We start from the raw sequence: 21,831 nt of genomic DNA on the forward strand, positions 1-21,831 counted from the left end.
AAGCTACTGCACCTGCCCGGCCCTGGCTGCGCGCATCCTTCGCTCTCGCTTAAATTGCTGTCCTGTGCATGCACAGTAAGAGAAATCAAGGTTGGCGACGTGAGCGAGAATGCGTGTGTCTAGGGCCGTGCAGGCGCAGTGGCTCGGTGATGAAACTTAGCCGCTGCAGGGGACAGGAGCATTGTTTTAGGATGTCAAGAGTGCAGGTGACTGCAGTGGGCTGGTATAAGTCCCAGGTTACTGAAAATCCTTCTTCCTTTTTTTTTCTCCTTCATTTGAGTTAAAGGGCAACCAAAGCGAGAGGGATATGGAGGCTGACATATTTGTTTCCTTTTAAAAATGCACATTGCCTGGCTTCTCTCTGATCCTCTGCCTCTAATACTTTTAGCCATAGACCCTGAACAAGCATGCAGCAGATCAGGTGTTTCTGACATTATTGTCAGATCTGGCAAGATTAGCTGCATGCTTCTTTCTGGTGTGATTCAGACACTTCAGCAGCCAAATAGATCAGCAGGGCTGCCAGGCAATGTGTATTGTTTAAAATGAAATAAATATGGCAGCCTGCATATTCTTCTCACTTCAGTTCCCATTTAAGGTTCCCTTTAACTAACTTCTCCAGGTTCGCAAGCCTGCTGCACACACGCATAATTACTGAGAAGGCGGAGCTTAACGACCCTTGGGGAGGGGTTTATCTCGGCCAAAAGGGGGTCCTGGAATGCTTTTCAATTTGGAGGTGGGGCTTGGCAGCAGCACAGAGGGGAACATTTTGGGCAATGTCCAGCTGCTCAGGATAGTCTGGCCCTGGAAAAGACCCTGATAACGTATTATTGCTACCAAAAGGAATTTACATCCGTGTTTTTTTTTTTTTTTTTAAGTAATTCATCAGCCCAGGATGAGCGTCAAAACTTCATTAACTGATTTCTGCTCTTAGAAATCTATTTCTATGGCATCTATATTACATTCACGGTGTAATTTCTATTACCGGCCGCTAGGGGGAGCTCCGGGATCTAGCCGTCCTCACCATCAGGACAGCCGCGCTCTATGACTGCTTGTTCCTGGAGTTGCTGCCGGAGAATGTCGGCTCTGAGAGCTCTTGGCTATCGGGGATACGGAGAGAGAGGTCGCACGTCTGTCTCCGCCGCTGTCGCCGCTGTGTCTGCGAGCCGAGGAGGATGCGTGCCAGGATGACGTCATAGCAGCTATTGTGACGTAGGTGTGCAGGTGGGCCTCACGTGTACCGCTGAGGATGGCACCTGCAGTGACATCACCACTGCCCATCTATCTGCTATTGCTGTGACATGCTAGTGGATGGGGGCTGTATATACTGCTGCATGCCATGCTAGTGGATGGGAGCTGTATATACTGCTGTATGCCATGCTAGTGGATGGGGGCTGTATATACTGCTGTATGCCATGCTAGTGGATGGGGGCTGTATATACTGCTGCATGCCATGCTAGTGGATGGGGGCTGTATATACTGCTGCATGCCATGCTAGTGGATGGGGGCTGTATATACTGCTGCATGCCATGCTAGTGGATGGGGGCTGTATATACTGCTGCATGCCATGCTAGTGGATGGGGGCTGTATATACTGCTGTATGCCATGCTAGTGGATGGGGGCTGTATATACTGCTGTATGCCATGCTAGTGGATGGGGGCTGTATATAGTGCTGTATGCCATGCTAGTGGATGGGGGCTGTATATACTGCTGTATGCCATGTTAGTGGATGGGGGCTGTATATACTGCTGTATGCCATGCTAGTGGATAGGGGCTGTATATACTGCTGTATGCCATGCTAGTGGATGAGGGCTGTATATACTGCTGTATGCCATGCTAGTGGATGAGGGCTGTATATACTGCTGTATGCCATGCTAGTGGATGGGGGCTGTATATACTGCTGTATGCCATGCTAGTGGATGGGGGCTGTATATACTGCTGTATGCCATGCTAGTGGATGGGGGCTGTATATACTGCTGTATGCCATGCTAGTGGATGGGGGCTGTATATACTGCTGTATGCCATGCTAGTGGATGGGGGCTGTATATAGTGCTGTATGCCATGCTAGTGGATGGGGGCTGTATATACTGCTGTATGCCATGCTAGTGGATGGGGGCTGTATATAGTGCTGTATGCCATGCTAGTGGATGGGGGCTGTATATAGTGCTGTATGCCATGCTAGTGGATGGGGGCTGTATATACTGTCGTATGCCATGCTAGTGGATGGGGGCTGTATATAGTGCTGTATGCCATGCTAGTGGATGGGGGCTGTATATACTGCTGTATGCCATGCTAGTGGATGGGGGCTGTATATACTGCTGTATGCCATGCTAGTGGATGGGGGCTGTATATACTGCTGTATGCCATGCTAGTGGATGGGGGCTGTATATACTGCTGTATGCCATGCTAGTGGATGGGGGCTGTATATACTGCTGTATGCCATGCTAGTGGATGGGGGCTGTATATACTGCTGTATGCCATGCTAGTGGATGGGGGCTGTATATACTGCTGTATGCCATGCTAGTGGATGGGGGCTGTATATACTGCTGTATGCCATGCTAGTGGATGGGGGCTGTATATACTGCTGTATGCCATGCTAGTGGATGGGGGCTGTATATACTGCTGTATGCCATGCTAGTGGATGGGGGCTGTATATACTGCTGTATGCCATGCTAGTGGATGGGGGCTGTATATACTGCTGTATGCCATGCTAGTGGATGGGGGCTGTATATACTGCTGTACGTGCAGCATTCAGTTATGTATTTAGTGGCGTGCACATGCCTATTCACACTACAATTTTGATTGGCCAATTTTTATTACACTGCCATGTGGTATGTGACTCTGAGCTTAATTGCATAATCATTTAGCATTCAAAGTCTGTGGGCCCTCATGTTACGTGGGGATGGTTAAAGTGGCTTGTGATTTGCCAGTCAATTTTGAATGTGTGTGTATGCACCCTTACAGTGGCCACTAACTGTCCAATTTGTAGCGAAAAATCAATCGAGCGATCAGAAATTCTGATTGGGTTGATCAGAAACTCTGATCAGGTTGGTTGTAAATAATCTCTATTGATAGGCACAAACGATTATAAAAGGCGTCCGATTGGATTTTTGTCAAATCAAAATTTGGCTTTTCTTGTTGGTTGTGATAGGAAGCAAAGATTGGTTTGTTGATGGTGTAGTGAACGATTTTTCTTCCGATCAGAATTTTCTGATTGCTCTAACGATTTATCACTAGAAATTGGATCGTTAGTGGTCATCTTTCGTTACTTTTCCCCTCCCTCTACTTTATTGTGATATACACAGGGCCCAACTGTTTAGAGTACTCTGGCCCACCCCTTAGGGCCCGTTTCCACTATCGCGAATCCATATGCGTTGTCCGCATGAGGATTCGCATACCCAATACAAGTGGATGGACCTGTTTCCACTTGTCAGTTTTCCTGAATGTGTTTGTGTGCGGGGAAAATCTGCACAGCAGAGCCATCAGAATTAGCTCCCCGCACACCGCTATGCGAATCGCATACAATGTATTTAATAGGGAAATCGCATGCGGTTTTGGAATGCGGTTTTTCCCGCGATTTCACATAGGAAATTTACACAGGCAGTGACATGGGTAAAATTGCATACATACTACCCTATGCAAAATCGCAGGAAAAAACGCATGCAAAATTGCACCCGCATGCGATTTCATCCTCGGTGACTTTCCGGCTATTCCGCACCGCACAAGTGGAAAGGGGCCCTTAGAATGTGGCTGCTTCTCCCTTCTCTATTGCTGCCTAGTAGGCAGCTCCACACCCATTTCTAGGCATTACCGCCCCCTTTTCGGAAGCATTGATTATCATTAGAGTAAAGCTGCTGCAGCCATCATCTTGTTAGCCAAAGCAAGGCATTGAAACACTGGTCTGCCCCTCAGTATGTCACTGCTGCTGCCCTCTTGAATGCTGCTAGTGCTGTAATTATGTCCCTGTGTCTGCACACTGGCCCCAATGTCCAAGCCCTTTGCCCTTCAGCTTACTTCCTTGGTATGTCCTAGAAAATTGTTAGCGTCTCCTTAACCATATTGCGTCATCACCCTAGCGCCACGTTACTCGTGCAATAGAACTTGCTGTGTCTGAAACAGCTGATAATCATGCGCATTTGCCGTATAATGTTGCGCTGCCATGCCAGCAAACCACATTGGAAGCTGCATAAAGCACTGCACCATTCCTTGTTTGGAGTGCAGCAATCTATGTACAGAGTGCTCTATTGCTTGCTGTGGCACTGAAGTAAAGGTGCAGTCCGTACAGAGAATGGGGCAGCGCGTACGCAGAAAGGTGCAGTCCATCCGCAGAATTCTGCACTCCGTACAGAGAATGGTGCAGTCATTTAGACGGCTTCTAGTGTGGTTTCCAGGCAGGGCAGCGCAAAATTTAGGGCAAATGCTCATGTCCCCGAAATCAGCTGATAATCGGCTGTTTCATAGACTGAAAGTTCTTTTGCGAATGTGCATGAGCAACATGGAGCCAGCGTGATGTCACAATATGTTATCAAAAAAACAGGGTGACAGTGCCAATCATTTTCTTTTGTTTCCGTTGTTGATCATGGGAGCTGCCGGATCGATCGAGGCACGTGGCAACTGTAAGGTGGTTGAGCGCACCAGTTGTTATACTCACTGTGATGCAATATGGTTATGTTATGACATTTAGGAGAAGCCAACTATCTAGGGCATACCGACACACCAGCAGCCTGAGTCGGCAAAGCTTCTGCAGCCCCCACCTCATCCACTGCAACTTAGGGTGCATACACACATGCAATTTTGCAATTTTAACACCTCCATGTAGTAGGAGGGTCAACAGATTGTGGATTGTATGAACAGGTTGTGCAGGTAAGCTCTTATGCTACACGGAAGTAGTAAAATTGGCCAATCAAAATTGCATGTGTGTGCCAGGCTTTAGCATGGACATTAACTGCTTTTTGAGCTCACCTCCACCTATCATTTGCCCAGGTCTGGATGAAGAAAGAAGAGCCTGTGGTGACCAGTCCCAGCGCAGTGGTGACCTTCGACACCTTGACCATGGCGCTTGGTGAGGGATCGCTTGGTAAGTATAGTGCACTGCTTTCTGCCCACTGCCGCTACTCATTGGATGTTTGTTTGTTTTTGTTTCTTTTCAGGCACTGTGGGCCTGATTTGCAAAACTTGGCGATCATTGTTATTGGGAGAACAAATCCTCTGTACTCATTTTATTCATATTGTAAATATTGCTGCAAATGCTCGGGCCTCCATCTTTGCTGCATTGATGGGATTGTGACCTAAATTCCCTATGCAGAGGGAAGTCTATACATCCTGCAGAGGTTTCTCATGTCCTACTCCAGCTCTCCTCCGTTGCCCAGGACTCTCTTGAAGTCCAGGTCTGCGCTCCCCTCTGAGCAGTAGCACCTTGTTTAGGGGACCCAGCAGAAAACCTCATAGGGAAATTCTGCTAACGTGATTGGGTGGATGGCACCCATCACGCGGCTCGATTGATAAGGAGGAAACGAACCGTCTATGCCCAGCGTTAGTGTACAAGAGTATAAATGCCACTTGGTCACAGCATCTGCTGCTGTTTGCTTTCTACCTCACTCCAGGAATGCAAAGTACTCAGCTGTATAACATCATGACACAAGGCTTGATGATATATGAGCCAAACTTCCAGGGCCCGTTTCCACTATTGCGGTGCGGAAATGCCGGAAAATCACAGCTGACGAAATCGCATGCGTGTGCGATTCCGCATGCGTATTTTGCCGCAATTCCGCATAGGTTAGGGTACATGCGATTTTAACCATGTCACTGTCTGTGTAAATAAACATTGCTTCCTATGCGGAATCGCGGGGAAAAATGCATGCCAAAAACGCATTCGATTCCTCCCTACGTCCTCCAGGACGGCCCTCCTGAGACTGTGTAAGTCTCCCCTCCCAAATCGGAAACACCTGACAAGAATCAAAAGCAATTAGTATAAATTCCACCCCCTCACAACCTCCTCCAGTTTTTTGTTTGTTTCCCAGACTTTCCACGGAAGCACCTATGGAGTTGTTCCTGGTGGTAGGGGAGCCTGATGGCACCTACTTGGATTGACCAGGCTTAGGAAGAAGTTTTTCTGGAGGGAGAGCGGTTTGGGTCTGTGCTGGGCGCGACCTGACGTGTGGAGTGAAGGCAGCCATACCTGGATCCACTAGTGGGGTGGTAGAAGCCGGAGGGTTTGTGCCATTTCCCACCGCTCTGCGCCTCGCTAAAGCGGCTGGGTGGACGCAGAATTCCTCGTCCGCATCTGGGATGCGAGGGCTGGAGGCGGAAGTGACGCGTATTGCGTCAGGCGGAAGTTTGGCCGCGTGAGTTGAAGAGGGGCGGTCTTCGGCGGCGCCTGTCGGCATTTCACTTCCGTCTTCCCGGAGGCTGTCACGCGGAAGGCAAGCTCCATCATCCGCGTTGTACACGCAGCAGTCCACCCAGCACGCGTACACACTGCACGGAGGCAGTGGATCTCTGCAGGGGCCATGCAGCAGCCATCAGAGCCCGCTCCAGAGACACAGCAAACACCTTCGGCTGTCACTGGGGAGACAGCACAGCAGCCGGTAAGGTGTTAGAGCTATATTAACTTGTTGTAAAGTTTATATGCATACTCAGTAGCTAAGGATCCCTGGTGGGTTGTTCCTTTCTATTTATTTTCAGAAACCACAGAAGTATCCTGGCAAGACCAATAAGTGTACTAAATGTGGTGGCAGGCTACCTGAGGGGTCTTCTAAGACTTTGTGTCCAGAATGTTACAATAAATCAAAGTCTCATGCACCTAGGCCCGAGAGCACTACTGTTGCTTTATTAGATTTAATGAAATCTATGAAACAGGAGCTAGCAACTACCTTTTCAGCGTTTAGAGCAGCTCTACCTCCTTGTCCACTGCAGATGGTCCCCTTGCCGCATTCATCTCCAGCCTTGCCACCGGTGCCCATGGCTCAGCCGGCTCAGCCTGTAGTAATTACTTCTCAGGCTCAGATTCCGCAGACGGGTACTTCTCCCATTGACCAGCCGGCACCTTCTCCGGTATTGCCGGGTATCCCCCAGGGGGAATGGGGGGCTTCTCATGGGGGGGATGAATCCTCACCTTTATCCCCGGGGGATGTCTCTGAGGAATCTGATGAGGGTGAACTACCGGAGTCAGATGCTTCAGAGAATCAGGGGGAGGCGAGGGTACCAAGATACCTGTTCAACGCAGAGGATACTTCAGAACTGCTGAAAGCAGTTTATGATTCTGAGCAGATTGAAGAGCCTAGATCAGCTTCTACTCCTCAGGATGATATTTATAGAGGTTTAGAGGATCGGGGAGGCCGAGTGTTCCCTGTCCACAGGGCTATCAAGAGTGTTATTGCCGCCCAGTGGAAAGATCCGGAGGGGAGGCTGTTTGTCCCAAGATCGTTCAAACGCCGATTCCCTTTCAATATAGAGGAGCATGATGCATTGTTCAAATGCCCTAGATTGGACGCTCCTCTCTCTCAATGCTCTAAGGATACAGATCTGTCCTTTGAGGATATGGGGGCCTTAAAAGATCCTATGGATAGAAAGGCAGAAGCCCTTCTCAAGAGAGCATGGGATTCAACATCCTTTTCTTTTAAACCAGCCATTTCCTCAGTTTGTGTAGCCCGCAATCTTGATAAGTGGATTCGGGGGCTTCAGAGTCGTCTAGAGGAGGGTACTCCTCATGCAAGGATCTTAGAAAGCTTACCTGTAATAATTAAGTCCATTGCTTTCTTGGCAGATGCGGCTACTGAGTCTCTCAGGGCCGCTGCTAAGACGGCGGCACTGATCAATTCGGCTCGGCGAGCCGTTTGGCTAAATACATGGGAAGGAGATGTTACTTCCAAGCAGAAGCTTTGTGGGATGTCATTCCAGGGTAACCTTTTGTTTGGAAAGGATTTAGACTCGGTATTGGAGAGATCATCCAATAAATCCAGGAAGTTTCCTGAAAAGAAAAAGAAAGGGAAACAGCCCTTTCAGAATAAAAAGCCCTTTTTCAGGCAGGAGCAGCAGGGTAGAGGGCAGAAACAGAATAAGAGGTGGTCCTACAATGCAGGCAGAGGTAGACCTTTCCTCTTCAATAGATCTCAGCCAGCCTCTGCTGCTGCGAAGCCCTCTAAATGACGGGCAGATTCCGGTGGGAGGAAGACTTCGCTACTTTGCGCCAGCTTGGCGAGAAGTGACGAAGAACGAATTTATCCTGAACTTAATCCAACAGGGATACAAGATAGAGTTCAGATCTCCTCCTCCCTCCCGCTTTACGGTCACATCATTCCCCAGAGATCAGATCAAGGCGGGGGCTTTAATGGACTCGGTTTCCTCGCTTCTTCAGAAGAAAGTTATTTGTCCGGTTCCAGTGTCGGAACAGGGAAGGGGCTTTTACTCAAGAGTGTTTCTGATTCAGAAGCACTCGGGAGGGTTTCGAATGATCTTGAATTTGAAACCTTTGAACCCTTACATTGTGGAGAAGAAGTTCAGGATGGAGAGCATTGCCTCCGTTCGCAACCTCATGTCTCCGGGGGCTTTTCTAGCATCGGTGGATCTGGAGGATGCTTACCTCCACATTCCAATCCACCCTCTTTTTCAGAAGTATTTAAGGTTTGCAGTTCAGGCAGGGGAGTCGATATGCCATTTTCAATATCAGGCTCTGCCGTTCGGAATCTCGTCGGCCCCGAGAATCTTTACGAAGGTTGTGGCGGAGGTAATATCTTTTCTGCATCTCCACAATGTAAGGGTTCTCCCCTACTTAGACGACTTTCTGTTTATGGCCGAGACTCGAGAAGCCTTGCAAGGTGTGCTAGGTTTTTCTCTTCAACTTTTGAACAGATTAGGATGGATCGTGAGCTCGGAGAAGTCTCACTTGATCCCGGTTCAGAGTCTGATTTTTTTAGGTCTCAGGTGGGACACGACGATCAGACGTGTCTTCCTGCCAGACCAGAAGATAGACAGATTAGTGTCAGAGGTGCAGGGGATCAGAGAGGATCCTCTGGTATCCCTGCGGAAGTTGGTATCATGCTTGGGGCTGATGTCTTCAGCCATTCCGGCGGTAGAGTGGGCACAGGCCCATTCTCGGAGTCTCCAGAATTGGGTATTGGCGACTTGGGACAGAGATCACCGTTCTCTGGATACGAGAGTATTAGTACCGGAGGAAGTGGTGGTAGCCCTTCACTGGTGGTGTCAGCGATCCAACCTGAATCAGGGCCGCAAGTGGGTTCAGGAAATTCCGTTAAGATTATACACGGACGCCAGTGCCTGGGGCTGGGGGGCCCACTGCCTGGGCCACCAGGTCCAGGGGACATGGGACCAGCAGATCTCTCGGAGATCTTCGAATTACAGGGAGCTCAGGGCGATTCTGCTGGCCTTACAGGCCCTTCTCCCGATAATCTCAAACTCAGAGGTACTGGTATTCTCGGACAATTTCGTCTCAGTTTGTTATGTCAGGAAGCAGGGGGGCACGAGGGTACCAGACCTCCAGCATCTGACATCTCTCATCATGGCATGGTCAGAGGCCAATCTGAAATCCCTGTCAGCAGTCCACATTCGGGGAGTTCACAACAGATGAGCAGACTCTCTAAGCAGACAGCTAGTAGAGGAGTCGGAGTGGGAACTCAATCCAGAAACTTTTCTGGAGATTACAAAACGCTGGGGGGTTCCAGTTCTCGATTTGTTCGCAAATCCAGAGAACGCAAAGGTGGAGGATTTTTGTACCCTGGATCCTTCTGCTTCAATGAGCAGATTGGACGCCCTGTCGATTCCTTGGCCAGAGGGGTTGCTCTACGCATTCCCTCCATTCAAGTTAATACCGAGGGTCCTCAGGAAAATTCAAACAGAAGAAGCAGAGGTGATACTAATAGCCCCTTGGTGGCCAAGGAGGGCTTGGTTCCCGCTACTGCAGTCCCTAGTGTTTCAGGGACCTTGGCATCTTCAGAACAGAGCGGATCTGCTAGTACAGGGCGGCAATCTCCATCCGAATCCAGAATTTTTGAATCTAACTGCTTGGATCCTGAGGAGCAGATGTTGACAGTGCAGGGGTTTTCTAAGGAGGTGGTTAAGACATTAGCCTGTAGAAAGCCAGCCACTAGGAAAAAATATAATAAAGTTTGGTACACATTCTCGGCCTGGAAACAGAAGAATGTATCCAGGTCAGACAACATTTCTTCTGTTCTAGAATTTTTACAGCAGGGAGTAAAGTTAGGCTTGACCGTCAGTACTCTTAGAGCTCAGGTGTCAGCTCTTTCTGATTTTTTGTCTAAACGGCTATCTGCCGACGTTTATGTTAAAAATTTTCTGAGGTCAGTTGAACGGTCACAGCCAGTTCCCCAGAAGCTTGTTCCTCCTTGGGACCTGTCGTTGGTATTGGATTTCCTAACATCAGACAAATTTGAACCTTTGGATTCGGTCCCTTTGAAGTTTCTTACACTCAGTTGTTTTTTTAGTGGCCATTACCTCAGCTCGCAGGATAGGGGATATACAGGCTTTATCAATAAAGGACCCTTACATGATAATTCATGCTGATAAGATTGTTTTCAGACTAGATCCCTCTTATTTACCCAAGGTATCCACATCCTTTCATAGAACCCAGGATATTGTACTGCCTTCCTTTTTGACTAGTCCACAGAATGATAAGGAAAGGAGGTTGAGCACTCTGGACGTCAGGAGAGCGGTTCTGACTTATTTAGAAAGAACCAGAGAGTGGAGAGTTTCCACTAATCTTTTTATAGCTTTTGGGGGTACTAAGAGGGGGTCTCATGTATCCAAAATGACAGTGTCTAGGTGGATTAGACAGCTAATATCCCTTGCCTATTCAGAGGCGCAGTTACAGGTGCCTGACCACATTACAGCACACTCTACCAGATCCCTTTCAGCATCTTGGGCGGAGAGGTCGGGAGCTTCTCTAGAGCAGATATGTCGAGCCGCGACATGGTCCAGCCACTCGACCTTCATCAAGCATTATAGAGTGGAGCTCCTTTCTAGTCAGGACCAAGCTTTTGGACGCAAGGTTCTTCAGGCCGTTATCCCACCCTAAGGTAAATTTCTCGCTAGATCTCAGGAGGGCCGTCCTGGAGGACGTAGGGAGGAAGTGCCGGCTGCTTACCTGGTAGCAGTGTTCCGGCGAGTCCTCCAGGACGGCCGTCTAGGTTCCCGGCCCTATTATATATATATTATTTAAGTATGATAGTGGTTCGTGGATTCTTTTCTCTTCTTTAAACTGGAGGAGGTTGTGAGGGGGTGGAATTTATACTAATTGCTTTTGATTCTTGTCAGGTGTTTCCGATTTGGGAGGGGAGACTTACACAGTCTCAGGAGGGCCGTCCTGGAGGACTCGCCGGAACACTGCTACCAGGTAAGCAGCCGGCACTTTCCCTATTAAATGCATTGCATGCGATTCGCATAGCGGGGTGCGAATTCTGACGGATCTGCCGTGCAGATTTTCGTGGCACACAAAAACGCTCAGCAATACGGAAAAGTGGAAACAGGCCCATCCACTTGTATTGGCTATGCGAATCCGCATGCGGACAATGTTTGCAGATTTACTCATGACCTCAGAAGTAATCTGTTTCTCCCGCGTTTGCCTCTGTATTGTTGCGCCCCATCCAACGCGGTGACACTTGCGGGAGTCACTTTATCCTGTGCCCAGTTTGCGGCTCCACAGCATTCTTGGCGAGTGTGTATGTATGCTACTCAAGCCAGGGATGACACACCGCCTCAGTGCCCCTGTGTGGTCTCCGTCCTGCAGTTTTAAGGCCTCGCTGCACAATTCAACACACAAGTGATTTTCTCTAACCCCCTCCCCCTTCCTTTTTCCCCAGAGCTCTCTGTTGGTGGGGTCTGATCGCTCCCACAGTGTTTGTTTTTCTTATTGTATTTATTTTGTAATTTCCCTCCTCCCCCGCCAGCCAATCACTGTGATCGCCGATCACCTCTGATCCCCTGGAGGGGACAGCAGTGTCACACAGCTGTCCCCAGTACAGAGCTGCTGTAGATTGCAGCGCTGTACAAGGTAATTAGATGGCGCCATCTAACAGTCTCCAAGCTGCGATCGTCACTGGGAGACTGAAGGCGGAGCGCCACCTACTAAGCAGGAGATGTGTACACGATCTCCTGCAATGCGAGACCCAAGGACCTTATGCCAATCGGCGTTAGGCGGTCCTGGGGCTGCCACCACGCCACGCGGCACACGCACACACATACATACACACCCACACACACACCCACCTACACACCTGTGGAGTCGGAGTCATTTTGGGTGCCTGGAGTCGGGAAAAAATACTCCGACTCCTAATGAATTTAAACTGTAATTAAAATAGAAAATATGATTATTTTCTATTTCTCAGATAATAGTCATCATAAATAATTTATACATACAGTGATAGCTGTGAATAATCCACAAAAATGAAATAAACCAATCAAAATTAGTTACTTGTGCTGCTTCAATAAAGCAGTCCCCGTATTTTTAAAGTCAGATATACACATCTTATTGTGACTGTATATATGATGTGTACACAGGAATCTTTTATATATACGAAATAACATCTATGTTGTAAGTATAAAGCCTGATGTGTAGCCGTGTCACTAATAGAGATGGTCAATGAGATGGAAATAATTCTGTGTTGATCCTGATTTATGCAAATGTACTCTTTGCTCATGAAATTAAATAATTTGATATGTTGTTAAAATTTGGTTTGGTGACTACGAATTAAATGGTACCTGAGAAGGATGAAAAGAAGTTTTATACGTACCTGGGGCTTCTTTCCGCTTCCTTCAGGCTAATCAGTCCCTCGCTGTCCACCTCCACCACCTGAATCTTCTGCTATGAGTCCTGGTAATTCAGCCAGTCAGGGCAGTCCAGCCGCATGCCGCTTCCACAGCCAGGAGCATTCTGTACCTGCACAGGTGTAGTATGCTCGCGGCGGAGACAGGCTGGCTCAAGTACCTGGACTCATAGCAGAAGATCCAGGTGGCGGAGGAGGACAGCGAGGGACTGATTAGCCTGAAGGGGGCTGGAGGAAGCCCCAGGTACAGTGGGTTGCAAAAGTATTCGGCCCCCTTGAGGTTTTCCACATTTTGTCACATTACTGCCACAAACATGCATCAATTTTATAGGAATTCCACGTCAAAGACCAATGCGAAGTGGTGTACACGTGAGAAGTGGAACGAAAATCATACATGATTCCAAACATTTTTTTACAAATAAATAACTGCAAAGTGGGGGTGTGCATAATTATTCGCCCCCCTGAGTCAATACTTTGTAGAACCACCTTTTGCTGCAATTACAGCTGCCAGTCTTTTAGGATTATGTCTCTCTCAGCTTTGCACATCCAGAGACTGAAATCCTTGCCCATTCTTCTTAGCAAAACAGCTCCAACTCAGTCAGATTAGATGGACAGCGTTTGTGAACACCAGTTTTCAGATCTTGCCACAGATTCTCGATTGGATTTAGATCTGGACTTTGACTGGGCCATTCTAACGCATAGATATGTTTTGTTTTAAACCATTCCATTGTTGCCCTGGCTTTATGTTTAGGGTCATTGCCCTGCTGGAAGGTGAACCTCCACCACAGTCTCATGTCTTTTGCAGTCTCCAAGAGGTTTTCTTCCAAGTTTGCCCTGTATTTGGCTCCATCCATCTTCCCATCAACTCTGCCCAGCTTCTCTGTCCCTGCTGAAGAGATGCTCGGGGGGAGCATGATGCTGCCACCACCATATTTGACAGTGGGGATGGTGTGTTCAGAATGATGCTCAGTGTTAGTTTTCCGCCACACATAGCGTTTTGCATTTTGGCCAAAAAGTTCCATTTTGGTCTCATCTGACCAGAGCACCTTCTTCTACATGGTTGCTGTGTCCCCCACATGGCTTGTGGCAAACTGCAAACGGGACTTCTTATGCTTTCTGTTAACAATGCCTTTCTTCTTCCCACTCTTCCATAAAGGCCAACTTTGTACAGTGCATGACTAATAGTTGTCCTATGGACAGAGTCGACCACCTGAGCTGTAGATCTCTGCAGCTCGTGCAGAGTCACCATGGGACTCTTGACTGCATTTCTGATCAGCGCTCTCCTTGTTCGGCCTGTGAGTTTAGGTGGATGGCTTTGTCTTGGTAGGTTTACAGTTGTGCCATACTCCTTCCATTTCTGAATGATCGCTTGAACAGTGCTCTGTGGGATGTTCAAGGCTTTGGAAATCTTTTTGTAGCCTAAGCCTGCTTTAAATTTCTCAATAACTTGAACCCTGACCTGTCTTGTGCGTTCTTTGGACTTCACTGTGTTGTTGCTCCCAATATTCTCTTAGACAACCTCTGAGGCCCTCACAGAGCAGCTGTATTTGTACTGACATTAGATTACACACACACAGGTGCACTCTATTTAGTCATTAGCACTCATCAGGAAATGTCTATAGGCAACTGACTGCACTCAGATCAAAGGGGGCCGAATAATTATGCACACACCACTTTGCAGTTATTTATTTGTAAAAAATGTTTGGAATCATGTATAATTTTCGTTCCACTTCTCATGTGTACACCACTTTGTGTTGGTCTTTCATGTGGAATTCCAATAAAATGGATTCATGTTTGTGGCAGTAATATGACAAAATGTGGAAAACTTCAAGGGGGCCGAATACTTTTGCAACCCACTGTATGTATAAAACTTTAATTTCATCTGTCTCAGGTTTATTTTGTTACACAGTAGTACTATACTCTACATATGCACTCTCCACATAGCTGCAGGGAATCCACTGAGAATGTTGTGCACATTGAACACAGAGGTGTTATCTATCACCCATAAACGAGGTTCACATTGTGCATGAAGCATGTGTAATAGAGGAAGAATCTCCTTATTCCCCTGCAGAGTTTCTGCACATCACTCTTACATGTACCCACAGTTACATTGCCTAGGGCCTGATAGATGTTCTTTGTTCCGGCCTGTACCTTTTACAAGTACTCTTACCAAGGACTAGTTTTAGTCTATGACTAAAGGGAATAAATATGGCAGTCTCCATATCCTTCTCACTTCAGTTGTCTTATTTTAAAATTCCTAAGCGTTGGCAGTTAAGAGATGAATTTCATGTTCCATACTTTCAATCAATAAGATTGTAATATGCAAATTAGAGGAGTCGGAGTCGAGGAGTCGGTGGATTTTTGTACCGACTCCACAGCCCTGCATAGCAGGCACAACGGCCTGGTGCACACCAAAAACCGCTAGCAGATCTGCAAAATGCTAGCAGATTTTGAAACGCTTTTTCTTCTTTTTCTGTAGCATTTCAGCTAGCATTTTGCGGTTTTGTGAAGCGTTTTTGGTGTAGTAGATTTCATGTATTGTTACAGTAAAGCTGTTACTGAACAGCTACTGTAACAGAAAACGCCTGGCAAACTGCTCTGAAGTGCCGTTTTTCAGAGCGGTTTGCGTTTTTCCTATACTTAACATTGAGGCAGAAACGCATCCGCAATCCAAAATCTGCAGCAGCCCGGGAGTATGCGTTTCTGCAAAACGCCTCCCGCTCTGGTGTGCACCAGCCCATTGAAATACATTACCCTAGCGGATCCGCACCTGCAAGCGGATCGCAAACCGCAGCAGAACCGCTCTGGTGTGCACTAGGCCTACATCCTTTTTTTTTTTTTTTTTCCCTGTTCCGGTATGACCTAAGCAGCCATTGTTTGTTTACTATGCATATCACTGTTTAACATCTTCTACAGAGGCATAGTGTTTGCATATGTAACATATATGACGCTGAAGCCTTGTGCTTGTATGCACTTGTATTTCCATTGTGCATTTTGCAGTGATTTTCAGGCCTCACAACCAGGCATTTTGATATCTGAAAACACTATAGATATGTTTGTGGAATGGGTGAGTTTGGACACTGTTTCATGCCCATAACTAGGTTCACAGTGGGACGCTGCATTCCCTGTATAACAAGAACACAATGCAATGGAAGGAAAAAGCACAGCACATTATGTGTGCATTGCGTCACATACAGCGAAGCACACAATCAATGGAAAGTATGCTTCACTGTACCTGGTAACACGCGCACTTAGCGGTAATGCATGCATTACTAATTGCAACCCATTATAACGCATTATACTTGTAACACTTCCGCTGCACTGTGCACTGTGAGCATCCCATAGATGGTGCATTGCAGTGCGGTAAGCAGACCATACTGGTCCTCTCTGTTATTAGTTCTCCTTCATTTTAATATTTAAAACGAAGTAATCTATCCATTTACATGATATATAACATATAGGGCTTGATTCACTAAACCGTGCTAACTCAGCCCGGCCATGCTATGCGTTAGCACGGTTTAGTGAATCAAGCCCATAGAGTATATTAAACATATTTTCAGTAGAAAAATACCTATACTTAGATCTGTATATGAGTCCTAAAAGAGGAAGAAAGGGGGACAGACGGATTTAGTTCCCGAAGAGGGACTGTCCATCAGGGCCGGTTCTCTCATGAAGCAAGGTGAAACAATTGCATGAGGCGCAGAGATTGCAGAGGCAGCATTTTTGTACTGTGTGTACCTTCCTGAGGAGGAATGGAGTGGCTGAGGGTGACCAGTTTGTATGTCACAGACTCCTAGCCAACCAGTGTGCTATTGTGTTGAGCTGCAGCATGTCATGTGAGAACATTATATGAAGCGGAGTAAATTGTCTGGCGCTGTGCGATCATTCCAAATCTGGGTGGAGGCACATCCTCACAAGTTTGCCTCGGGCAGCAAAAAGTCTAGAACCGGCCCGGTGTCCCTCCTGAAAAAGGGACCGTTGGGAGGTATGACATAATCAGCCTACTACATGTTATGAATGTGCATGAGGGGTGCTTTCACTGCCTGTGATATTTGGGTTTGAGTGAAGTGCTTCTACCAGGGGTTCAATTAAAAGGTCAAAGATGTGGGGGAAAGTTGGCGCTAAATACTAAATAAATCTCACTTGGTTAAAGATGATCAATTGGGATTATTTAGTATTTAAAAGTGTACAGAAAAAGGGTAGTAATAGGTAAGCCAGACATCAAAGTTTTTATATCACACCAAGTTCAGGCCCAGATTTACCTCACAGAAGCCTTATAGGCACAGATGTCCTGGCACCTTAGACTGCTCCTCATGTACCTCAAACCCCTGCAAGTGTGCTGGCTGGCCCACCTGTCACTTCTCCCTTACTTCCCTTGCCCATCATACTTAGCTACAGGTGCCCCTTGGAATTAGGTAGCCATAAGTACCCTAAATATTAAGTAGCTAGAGATGCCCCCAAGCATTAGGTAGCTAAAGGAACCTCAGAATTAAGTAGATAGAGGTGCCCCTGACCAAACGGAGCTCATCAGAGGAATGCCGAGAATAGGGTGAGTAAGCTCATTTATACTTATCAGGATTCTGCATAGGGAAGGAGGGAGGCACTCATGGAGGGGAGTGGGCCACCTTTCCATCGATAGATACTTGTAGGCACGTGCCTACAGTGTCTTATGGTAAATCTGGCTCTGACCAAGACAATACAAAACAAGGCATATACAGACCGACATTAACCATCTTGCAGACCTCGGTACTTAAAGGAAACCTGTACTGACTAAAATTATTTAAAATAAACACATGAGGTAACTTCAAATGAACATTACATAGTTACCTTGCCATCAGTACCTCTCAGAAGCTCACCATTTACTTCTGACAATGATCCCTTCCAGTTCTGACAACATTTTGTCAGAACTGAAATATATCAGTTGCTGTCAGTTATAGTTGAGAGGACAACTGATGTGTCCATGTTTCCCCATGGCTCAAGTGGGCGATGTTACAGTTTAACTGTGTGCTGACCAGAAAGCTGTTATGGAGTAATAGCCATTTTCAAAATGGAGGACAGAGAATTTCATTGATCACAGTGGACAAACAGGATGCAGGAAAGGAGAAAGAGATTGATAAGTAGACTACACGGGAGGTAAGTATGACTTGAGCATGTTTATTTTGACTTTTAATTTTCAGTTCAGGTTTTCTTTAAAGCATAAGGTATACGGCCTTAGCCCCCAGATTCGGCCAGGCCTCTTAGAGACACTGAAGCGGAAAAAAATTATGATATAATGAATTGGTTGTGTCGTATGGATAATTACTAAGCAAAGAAAATATTCTCATATTTGTATTTTCAGTTATATAGTGTTTTTATAACATTGCATCATTCTCTAATATTTGCAGTTAATACACTACTCAGCATTCTAAATGATTTTACAGAGCAGCCCAGCAAACTTTTGACCTGCCCTCTGGCAGAGAAAAAGAAAATAGAGTGGCTGACACTTAAGATAACATTCAGAAGAGGAGCTCTCTGCGACTTTGAAAGTCATGGAGCTCAGTGGCTTTTTTGTATAGATAACTGAAGTTTCTTAACTCTTTCTGTACTGGAAATGATATTAGACTCATATCTTTGTTCCTAATGTTTTATTTCTTAGCTGTACTACACATACAAATCATTATAAAAAAAAATCCGCTTCAGTGTCTCTTTAAGTGTATAGCTATACAGTTACGTCAGATAAACTGATTGAAAGTCCTTACATAGTGCACTTACCTGGGTTTGTTGTCCACTAGGGATATCGCGGCCCTAAACTGCCTTCTGACTCACACCAGCAGTGGACGTGGCTGAAATAGGTGACTTTGGAATGGCATGTGACATTGGTGGGGAGCGTGGCTACGAGATCGTATTCCCAAAGCCCTTGTCGGAGAGGGTCCGTTTGAGACAACCGTAGGGTTGAGGAAGAAACAAGAAGCCTCTGCACCATCCATGGACCATCCAGAGGCTTTCCTCTGCCTAGGTATGTTATATATTTATATCTCTCCTGGGCTACACTTTAAGCAAGGAAAAAATAGGCCGGGTTTCCTTTACATAATATTAGTCTTTGGGCCATAAAAGTATAGTTAAGACTTCCAATCTCTTAACTGGTCCTTTGGAGTCCTGCTGTGGGAGATCTTCTCACTAGGATATATGCCCTGCCCATGCAAAACCAACGAGAAGTGCTGGAATTTGTAACGAGTGGTGGATGTGCATCCCCCCCAAAAGATTACCCAGGACCAGTGTAAGTGTTTTGCGAGTTGAGGTCCTGTAAGAGCCTGACTGATGTGATCCTAAATGGTGTAACACAGTGCTCCTACTTTTGTTTTGTTAGTGACCTGAATGGAACCCAACAATGTCAAAACTGTCTGGAAGAGGTTCAGTGCTTCATTGTTATCAGCAGACCAGCACGAGGAAATAGACTGTAAAAGGGGCAATAGCTGTTTCTAAATACTGTCCTGAACTCTTGGTGTCTTTTTTTTTTTTTTTTTTTTTTTAAAGAGAACCCGAGGTTTGGTTCTAAGAACACTAATTGCACACAGAGGCTTGGTCTGCATATACTGCCCAGCCTCTGTTATACTGATTCCCCCACAGGCGCTCCTGCGCTCTGCTTGCCCCCCATAAATCATACGCCGAGCGGTTGACACGCAGCATGTCCCAGCCGGCTGTTTACCAATGCATCTGTCACTCTCGCCGCTCCCCTGCTTCCTCCATAGCTTTGGAGGGAAGGGACCGGCGCTATGGAGGAGGCGAGGGAGCGGCGAGAGCGACAGATGCAAAGGTAAACAGCCGGCTGCGTGTCGAAAGCTCGGCGTATGATTTATGGGCGGCAAGCAGAGCACAGAGGGGGCCCAGGGGGGAGCAGTATAGCAACTGAGGCTGGGCAGTATATGCAGACCCAGCCTCTGCGTGCAATTAGCGTTCTTAGAACCCAACTCGGGTTCTCTTTAATAAACCTGAAGTCACATAAAAAAACGCAAATTTGATACTTCAGTAGGGAGAAGGCTGTAGATGGTACTAAGGTTTTCCTGATCTTCCAAAGGCCCTCTGCTCCAGCCTTTCGCCTGTTCTTTCCTCCATGTACGTAGGTGCCTGTAGGCGTGTACATAGGCACAGGCTCACAGTACTTCCGGCGCCTATACAGTATCACGGATCCACTTATGCACAGCTTTTATCTTTGTGCATACGCAGGTTTGTGCTGCTGCACAGGCATGGCCGTCCATGTGCCCACATAATGTGGCCCCGCTCGTACACTGAGGGGAGTGTGGCCATGCAGAGTAAGAGGTAGCTGGCAGCAAAGGGGTCATAAACATCAGGATCCAGGCGCTTCCCCCTACTGAGGTAAGTATGAGACTTTTTTTTTAAGCTTTAGGTTTACTTTACATAAAAAATATTTGTATGTTCTCCTCTGTAGCATGATTAGCTACTTACCTTTACTTTGTCTCTGTCAGATCCCATTCCTCAGATATTGCCACTTCCTGTTTGTGTCCTCTAAAGGTGCCCATTAACGGTACAATATTTTCATTAGATGTGATCATTCAATTTGCTGGGATCGTAAGTAATCGGAAGGTAATTATTGATTGTTCCCATAAACTGGTTTATTAGGGAGCTTTCTTTCTTCAGATACGTTTGTAAAAATCAAACATTCAGATCGACAAAATTCTGTATACCAATTAATCATAGAATTGTCTTATGTTGATTTTCACCACATACTGGGTGGTTTTCTGTACAATTCCATCTTAAAAATCTGATCACATCCGAGAAAATATATTGTAGGGTTAATGGGCACCTTTAGGTAGGAAGTTGGACTATCTCAGGAATCTCTTTAGAGCAAGTAGCAGTGGCTAACTGACCTTCTTCTTTCTGCACTCTGTCTTTTACATATAGAATAATGACGCAGTGTTGACAGCACACACCTGATCACTGACCAAACTTCTCTACCATACTGGAGCGGATCATCTACTGCACACAGGTAGGATCTGTGACATTATTTGCTTTAATCAGGGAAACCGTGCAAAGAGCAAATGTAAAGGACAAGTACCCAACAAAGTTTACCTTCCCCTGTGGATGTAAGATTTAAAGTATACCTGAGCCGAATCTCGGGTACAAAATCACATACTTACCTAAGAAGAGGGAAGCCTCTGGATCCTAATCCTTCCCTCTGGGGGCCGAGCACAGACCCTCCTAAGTTCTCTGGCAAGGGCGTGTCAGTAATCTGATCAGGGCTGCGCTCTTCTTGAGGTATAAGTGTGGCCACGCCTGTCTAATAAGCCAAAGCCGCTCATGCACAAGCAGCTCCATGTTTCTGTGCAGGTGTGGCCTTGCTTATGCTAGAAGAGTCCCGGCCCCCATCAGCTTAGGATGCAGAGGCTTCCCTCTCCTTAGGCAAGTATTTCATTTGTTTTTTTTATACATTTTGGCCTTGAATTCTCTTCATTCTTTTATGTAAGATCTCAGGCGAACATTGGGGTACAGACATCCTGCACTCATTAGACTTTTAAAATATTAATTATAAAAACCTATAGGCCACACAAATAGGAAATACCTAACAGGTCTCCTAATTATCACTCCTTTTATCTGTACATAGATTTACGTTTTTAAAGAAGTCATCAGGGGATATTTAACCACTTGAGGACTGCAGTGCTAAAGCCCCTAGTGACCAGGCCATTTTTAGTAAAATAGGCCACTGCAGCTTTAAGGCTAAGCTGCAGGGCCGCGCAACACAGCACACAAGTGACCCCCCCTCCCTTTTTCTCCCCACCAACAAAGCTCTCTGTTGGTGGGGTCTGATCACTCCCCCATGTTTTTTTTTTTTTTTTTTTTAATAAATATTATGGTTGGCTTTTAAAAAAAAAAAAAACCAAAAAAACACACCCTGTTCCTTTAAATTCGCAGTGCTGCACCATGTAAATAGATGGTGATCACGCCGTCTAACAGTCTCCCGAGCGGCAATAGCCGCTCGGAGACTAAAGGCGGGGTGGAGCTCCGCCCCCCAAGCAGGAGATGCACGGGCAACATGCGCGCG

The 21,831-nt window shown here is 46.6% G+C and overlaps 1 long non-coding RNA gene across 1 annotated transcript; it reads left to right on the forward strand.

The window, feature by feature from the left end:
- Positions 1-904: 904 nt before the first annotated feature.
- LOC137525774 (uncharacterized) lies at positions 905-20,773 on the forward strand. Its single transcript, XR_011023008.1, has 4 exons — positions 905-1,221; positions 4,981-5,074; positions 18,566-18,789; positions 20,694-20,773. It is a non-coding gene; the product is annotated as an uncharacterized lncRNA (long non-coding RNA).
- The last annotated feature ends 1,058 nt before the right edge of the window (positions 20,774-21,831 follow it).

The sequence above is a fragment of the Hyperolius riggenbachi genome, chromosome 7 (assembly GCF_040937935.1).
Source record: "Hyperolius riggenbachi isolate aHypRig1 chromosome 7, aHypRig1.pri, whole genome shotgun sequence".
Taxonomy (NCBI): Eukaryota; Metazoa; Chordata; class Amphibia; order Anura; family Hyperoliidae; genus Hyperolius; species Hyperolius riggenbachi.